The following is an 8,006-nucleotide window of genomic DNA, read 5'->3' as shown; positions in this document are numbered from 1 at the left end:
GATGAATAAGAGGGCCAAACCTTTGGCATTTGTCACATCTTTTGACTACCTCTTTAGCGTCTACTTCAAGAGTAGGCCAGAAGTAATGTCGCCTGGCTCTGACGGCTAGGGACCTGCCGCCTATATGAGAGGCATAGTACCCAGCATGCAATTCTTCGAGAACTTCTTTTCCCTTTTCTAGGGTAACACACTTCAGTAGAGGTTTGAGGAAACCCGCCTTGAAGAGTTCTCTGTTTCTCAACTCGAAGTTTGTTGCTCGCTTTTTCATGACGGCTGCCTTCTGTGGTGAATCAGGAAGCTTGCCGTCTGCTAAATATTCCCGAATGCCATCCATCCAGGTAGAGCTTCGGTCTAGGATTCCAATGGGCTCTTCATGTATGCTTCTCTTTTCAAGAACTTCCCAAAAGACCGACCGAGGAGTATCACAGCAGGCGGATGAAGCCAATTTGGACAGCGCATCCGCCTGGTTGTTATCTGACCTAGGCACTTGATTCAGACGGAATTCCTCAAGTGCCCCAGCCTCTCCTTTGACTGCCTGAAGATATTTGATCATAGCCGAATAAGTTGCCTCATATGTTCCCTCATACTGGCTGACGACCAATTGAGAGTCAAAATAGGCGTCTATTTTAGTTGCCCCTGCTGCCTTACACATGCGGATTCCGGCTAGCAGGGCTTCGTACTCCGCCTCGTTGTTTGAGTCTTGAAACTTAAACCGCAGTGCATATTCAAATTTTTCCCCCTCAGGAGACTCATATATAATTCCTGCACCACAGCCGTTCTTCGTTGAGCTTCCGTCTACATACACTTTCCAAACCTGGTCAACATTATCCGGTTGCACCGGTCGAGTCATTTCAACAATGAAGTCGGCAAACTCCTGACCTTTCACTGACTTTCTAGGTTCAAAAGTGATTTCAAGACTTTGCATTTCAATAGCCCATTTCAACATTCTGCTGGATGACTCCAAAGTAGACATTGGCCGCTTGAGGGGCTGGTCGGTGTAGATTACCATCGGATGAGCCAAAAAATAAGGTTTCAATTTCTTAAAAGCCATATACAAGGCAAGGTTAAATTTTTCTACCATGGGGTACCGGAGCTCAGCATTATTTAGAACATGGCTAATGAAATAGACCGGAAGCTGAACACCGTCTCTCTCAGCAAGGAGAACCGCACTGAGGGCATGATCCGAGACGGCTAGGTACATGTATAACACCTCTCTAGGCAGTGGGATAACAAGCCTTGGCAAGGAGTGCAAGTGTTCTTTCAGCCGTTGAAAGGCCGCCTCAACATCATCTCCCCATTCAAATCTGGTCTTCTTCCTGATTGCTTGGAAGAAGTAAAGGCATTTGTCACCTGACCGGATGAGGAATCTCCCCAAGGCGGCCAGGCAACCGGTTATTCTCTGTGCTACCTTGACAGTGCGGGGTGACTTCATGTCAATTATCGCCTGTATCTTCTCCGGGTTTGCCTCTATCCCCCTTTGATCAATTAGGAATCCGAGAAACTTCCCAGACTTAACACCAAAGACGCATTTCTTAGGATTTAACATAACCTTATGTCGCCTGAGTGTGGTGAAGGTTTCTCGGAGATCAGTAAGGTGATCCGCCTGCTGCTTGGATTTGACTATCATGTCATCAATGTACGCCTCTACATTCCTTCCAACTTGATTAATAAAGACCGTATTAATCATCCATTGGAACGTAGCCGGCGCATTTTTCAAGCCAAACGGCATCACAGTGTAACAGAATAGCCCCTGATCAGTGACGAAGGCCGTCTTTTCTTAATCTTTCTTCCACAGGGTATCTGATGGAAGCCGGAGTAGGCATCCATAAAGCTCATCAAGGCATGCCCGGCTGTCGAATCGACCAGGCTGTCGATCTTAGGAAGCGGATAACTGTCCTTGGGACATGCCTTCTTAAGATCTGTGTAATCAACACACATACGCCAGGTACCATTCGGCTTCTTTACAAGCACAACATTCGCCACCTAGTCGGGGAAATTACATGGCCGAATGAACCCAGCATCCAACAGCTTTTTAACTTCGGTAGCTGCCGCCTGACTTCTTTCCTCGCCGTGATTTCTTTTCTTCTGCCGAATGGGCTTCTTTTTAAGGTCTACAGCGAGTTTGTGGACAGCAAGATCCGGGCTGACGCCTGGCATCTCTTCCACTTCAAAGGCAAAAGTGTCTTTGAATTCTTTCAGCAGAAGATGCAAGTCTGCACCCAACTTAGCAAAAGCAACCGTCCCAACCTTCACGGTACGCTCCGGACGGCTGTCGTCAAGAGGTATATCAATGTGTTCACCAGCCGGTTGGGGACGAAGCTCATCTGGCCGTTCACCGGCCAGTGATTGCTATTTTTTCTCTTTCTTCACCTCCACCAGCATAGGTGCCTTTCTTTTCTTCCCGGCTGCTGGTGGGGCTGGTACTAGATCAGCATCCTTGACTTTGTCAAGGTCTATTGGTTCCTGGCCGTCTTGGGCCACGGTATCTTTGACGGCTGAGAGATAGCACTCCCGGGCCGTCTTCTGATCCCCATTCAAGGAACCAACAGAGCCGTCATCCCTCTCATACTTAATGAGCATGAGGGAAGGGATGATTACAGCCTTGGATTCGTTGAGGGTTGGCCGGCCCAAGATAATGTTGTAGGCGCTCAACTCCTCAACGACCAAAAACTTGACGACCAGGTGTCGCCCTTTTCCTTTCTCACCCAGCCGGATGGGTAGATCAACCCTTCCGACTGGGTAAACTATTCCACCCCCAAAGCCAACTAAGGGGTGGGTAACCGGATGCAAGCTGCTGGCATTGTATTTTAGCTTCTGCAAGCACCGGAGACTGATGATGTCTGATGAGCTGTCGGTGTCAATAAGGATCCGTCCAACCAGTTGGTTGGCAACCTTACATTCAATGACGACCGGGTCATCATGTGGGCAGCGAACACTGCCCCTGTCCTTCTCGGTGATCAGAACATCCGGGAAGGAGGAGCTTGTAGACGCCTGCCCATCATCATCTTTGTCCATCTTTCGAAGATGGCTCTTGGTGCCCCGGATGGTAGGGCCATCACATGAGAACCCGCCTGCTATTGTGTAGACCGGCTCCTTGTCGGTATCCGAGCTACTAGCAGGCTGGGGGTAGTCTTGGAGGACTGACCCTTATTCTTCTTCTTTTCCCCGGCTGGGGACTTAGAAATGTAGGATTTCAGCATTCCCTTGTCAGCCAGACGGTCCAACGCCCGTTGAAGGGTGAAGCAGTCGTTGGTGTCATGGAAAAATTCCTCATGGTATTGGCAAAATTTATTTTTGTTCCTTGATTGAATAAAACTTTTCATTGGATTCGGCTTCTCTAGGGACAGCCGGTCCTTAATTTTCATGAGGATAGAATTGCAGTCCTTGTTAAACTCGTACTTGGGGACGTACGGTTTAAACTCTTTCTTCTTCTTCTGGGACAGCTGGTCAGAATCACTAACCGCCCAGATTTCTTTTCTCTTCTTGCTCTCTTCTTTCTTTTTGGCCGGCTGGGCAGGCCGGCTGTCTTTTTGCTTGTCGGACTTCTTGGAGTCTGACTGGTTACCAGGCGAGCAGAGGTTAGTAGCTTGAATATAGCTTTCTACCTCCCTCAGAGCCGCCTGTAAGGTGAAAGCCCCTTTTCTGACTAGGTCGAACTTAAAAGTCGACCCGTCTCTCAGACCCTTGAAAAAGTCTGTAAAAGCCACCTCATCAGACAGTCCTTGAATCTGAATTCTAATCAGATTGAACCGCCTGACATAGGAGCGCAGCCCTTCTCTCTCCCCCTGCTTAATGGTGCTCAAGTCCTAGCTTGTTTTCTTAGCAGGGATGTTCATTAAGAAGTTGGAAGCAAATAGAAAGGCAAACTTCCTAAAACTATCGATGCACCCGGCTGGCAGATTACCAAACCATTGTTGGGCAATGCCCTTCAATGTAGCCGGGAAGCAACGACACCAAGTGGCATCATCCAACCCCTGCAGATACATGTGGTTGGTATAAGCCATGAGATGGTCTTCCAGATTGGTGGTACCATCATAGGTACCAACCAATACATTCTTAACCTTGGCCGGCTGAGCCGCCTCGGTTATCTCCCGGGTGAACGCAGAAGGTTGTTCACCCAGGCGGAGCAGACGAAGCTGCTAGTCCAGTGGCTGGACATTGTGATATGTCACCTGACCTCCGAAGAGAGCCGGCTGCATATAGTAAGGAGGGTACTGACCATAGACCTGAGAAGGTACATATGGTGAGCCCCAATCATCTGAGGGCCAGAGTGGACGGTATTACCTCCTGCCTGACTCTCATGCAAGGAAAGTGCATTCCCCGCAGAGGTATTGTTAAAGCTGTCTGGAAAATTCGACGTAGAAGCCGATTCAGACAACTACTGATTTCTCTTCCGGTTGATGATCTCCCGGGCATCAAGAGTTGATTTTTTACATCCCACCGGTTGTTGAGTCCGGCGGGTGTTATTGGTATTCCTCTTAGGAAGAAGAATCTTGGACCAATCAATGGTCCCGGCTGCCTTCTCCTTTGGATGGGGAGTTGGCTGCCAATCTTTGACTGACTTCCCCTTTTCCAGAGGAGCCTTCTTGGCCGACTGACCTCTACTTGGGCCAGCCCGGCTCTGGGTGATCAGCTCTTTAATTTCACCCTTGAAACTTGTCATCAACCTCATGAATTCATCTCGGGTGACAGGTGCTGATCCTGTGGCCGTATGGGTTTCCCCTTCCGGCTGCCCAGGGGGTCGACTTGCACCCGCCTGAGAGGCACCCCGCTCCAGAGTCTCTCTGGGCCGGATGCGCTTGATTCTGAGAGAGCCGTCATCGGTTGTAAAGGTTTCGACCTGGGGATCTTCATCCTCCTGGTCTATAAAGACTTTTGGGTCATCGCCTAGACGGTTAGGGGGTGGTACAGACTCTTGAACCATATTCGAGGTACTCTCCCCACAGACGGCGCCAAATGTTTTGGGTGTTTTTGTCCCTTGGGAGAGTTACGTCACGAAGTCTGATCCGGCTAAGCTGTACCTGCAAAATAACGGAGACTCCGGATGAGTGGAGCTCCGCCTCCAACGATCAAGTTAGTAACTTGAAAGGGAATAAAAAGAACGGAAATTTAGGTGGGTATCTGCTCGGATTCCAAGCTCAGGTCTTTCTCTGATGTGAGAGAATGCAGGTGTAATCAATGATTCAATCTGTCCCCAAAAGTGGGGAAATATCTCCCTATTTATAGGGTCCTTGGAAAGTGTGCCCCTATCTAGGTCACCTGACCTAACTTTTAGTGGGCTGCACCGTAAAACGGCGCTTCTAGGGATTTGGGCCCTTGAAGGTCGTCATTCAGAAGCGTATCTAAGGGAGCCAAGTGTCAAGAGGATGTTTAAGCCACGTGGGCCATCCTGAGCTTGACACGTGGCTTCCTCTCATTGGTCCACGTGTCTAGGGTATTTTTACCCTAAACAATTGTAATACGTAGCAAAAGCCCTTTATGATCTGATTAATTTATGCATTGATGATTGATTATTATGTTTTACCCTGGAATGTTATTTATTGGAGAACCTATGCCCTAGGCCTTTATTCATTGTTTTCTCTTTACTCTTAATCTCTGTAGTTTAGTTTTATATTCATATTATCAAATTGTTACTTGATAATTTAGATTGCTTTAATTAATTAGGAATAGAAAGACCAATTTCCCTGTGAATTCGACCCTACTTCCCTATCTGCATTAGTTAGAGGATTTAGGAATCATTCCCCCACCCAGTTGGGTCCGCCTTCGGGCGGGAGCTCCTTTGGCCGGGTGGCACTCTTGGGTTACTCTTTGGACTTTGATTGGGCTCCAATTCTTCGGGTCAATCCGGATTTCCTCTTCGGGTCTTGAATACTCGATTCAAATGCCCCGGTATCACATATACTGAGCCCTTAATCATCGGTTCGATGGCTCTAACCGGCCCTGGGCTATGAAGGATGGTCGTGCATCTCCAATGCTCGTAGATCTCCATAATATCTCGGGAAAATGCTCCAAAAGTGCAAATCCCTAAAAAAGTCAACCAAATCTACGAAAACACTAGAAAACACCAATAAGTAATAAAAATGACTCTAAAGAGCCAAAAACACTACTAATTATGACCAAGGGACGAGGGTAAAATACTATATAAAATGAACATATCATCAATCTAGCCTCAGATCAGGTTCAGGTTTTGGTCGGGTCAATTTCGGTTCAGGTTATTTCGGATAGTTCGTCCTTTTGGGTGTAGGTGGGGTCCGATTCGAGTCAAATTCATAACGGGTTCAATTTCAAGCTCGGGTTGTATTGAGTTGGGTTTGGTCGGGTTAATAGATGGTACATTCAGGTTCGGGTAAGGTTGGGTCAGATTTTATTTGGTCGAATAATCTTAAAGTTGGATCATTCTTGGTTTTGGTTAAATTTCAATTCGAATAAATTTGATGTGGTCAAGTTAATTTATTTAATTACTAGCATAATTTGTTCAAGCATTATCAAGATTTTATTACACCTATATACGAAGTAATAAAGAACAAAAGGTATATAAAATTTTATTAAACCGTCCATGACTCGCTTCAATAACAGGCTGTGTTGGGTTATAAACGTTTTCAAGTTCTAATAGGGTCGGGTACTAGTTCGGGTTTGGATTGTTGTCGGGTCGGATTAAATCAGTTGACGATTACTATCGGGTCAGGTGCGGGTTCGGATTCAAGTCATAAAGTATTGGATCAAATTAGTTGTCGGTTAACATCAGGTTGGTTCAGGTCGGGTTACAGGTCACTAGTTTCACCCCATTATTCGGATACAGGTACAAGTCAGGTTCAGATCATTATCGGTTCAAGTCGGGCACGGGTTCTAAACTAGTTTTATTACCAAAGAGAAACAATTACAACTTACAAAGAAGCTAAGCTGTAAACCCCAAACTACAAAAATCCAAAGGCAAACAAACAGCCAGAAATCCCAAACTGAAAAAGGCCACCTTCTAGGAAGTAGCTAATCACTCGTTGAAATAAGCTAATAGCTATAATTTGTTATCATAAGGAGTAGTATGTATTAGCTATTGAACTTCTCATAATAACTCGTTGGCACAAGCACGCGTACAATTACCACAAAGTGTCATTAAATTCATTTAATATTATCTTATATTTTCATTTGCGCAGCAAAGGTCATAGTCTAAGTAGAATTAATTTAGAAGGGAGAACGTAACATTATAATTGTATATGAATAAGGTGGTCGTAAGTGAATTTAAGGTGATTTAAAATTAGGTTAGGTCAATGTGGTTGAGATAGAGATGGGTTTGGAATAAGTTGGGTTAAATTTGGGTCAGGTCAATAAAGTCAAGTTGAATTCGGTTCAGATTAGTTATAGATTGGGTTGAATTTGGGTCAGGTTAAATTTTGGTTTCGACGGGTTAAAAGTGGTTTGGGTCAATCTTGGTTCAAGTCAATAATTTATGGGTTATATTCTAGTCGAGTCATCTCTAGGTCGGGCATGTTCGGGTTCGAATCTCAAACACTCAAGTAAACTCGTGTCTAAGGTTAATCTCGGGTTGGGTCATCATATCGAGTTCGGGTCACCATTTTCTCGAGTTCAAACAAGTTAGGTCATAATCAGGTTCAAGTAAATTTTCCGGTTTGGGTCAGCTTTTGATAGCTTTCCTAGGTATGATATACTATATATTTTCTCATTAAGAAATTAAAAGTGAGATGACAAGAAAAAATATATTGATGTATTCAAATATTGAGATGTAATTGATTTAATAAGTATGCAGAATAAATAATTTATGATTAGAAAAATTGGTAAAAATAATCTCAACTTTCACCCATTTGCTTTAAACAATTCAAATTTTGGATTATTATTTAATAATCTGAAATTTAGGTCATGTTCGCTTTTAATGGCCCCAATTGGCCACCTAACATGTTATAATAGGTAACTTGACACGTGTCAACACATGATTTAATTGGTAGAAAATATTTTTAAAATAAGGAAAATTTGCGAGAAATGACCTTTTAATA

The sequence above is a fragment of the Chenopodium quinoa genome, unplaced genomic scaffold (genome assembly GCF_001683475.1).
Source record: "Chenopodium quinoa cultivar QQ74 unplaced genomic scaffold, ASM168347v1, whole genome shotgun sequence".
Taxonomy (NCBI): domain Eukaryota; kingdom Viridiplantae; phylum Streptophyta; class Magnoliopsida; order Caryophyllales; family Amaranthaceae; genus Chenopodium; species Chenopodium quinoa.
Note: the sequence above shows the minus strand (reverse complement) of the source record.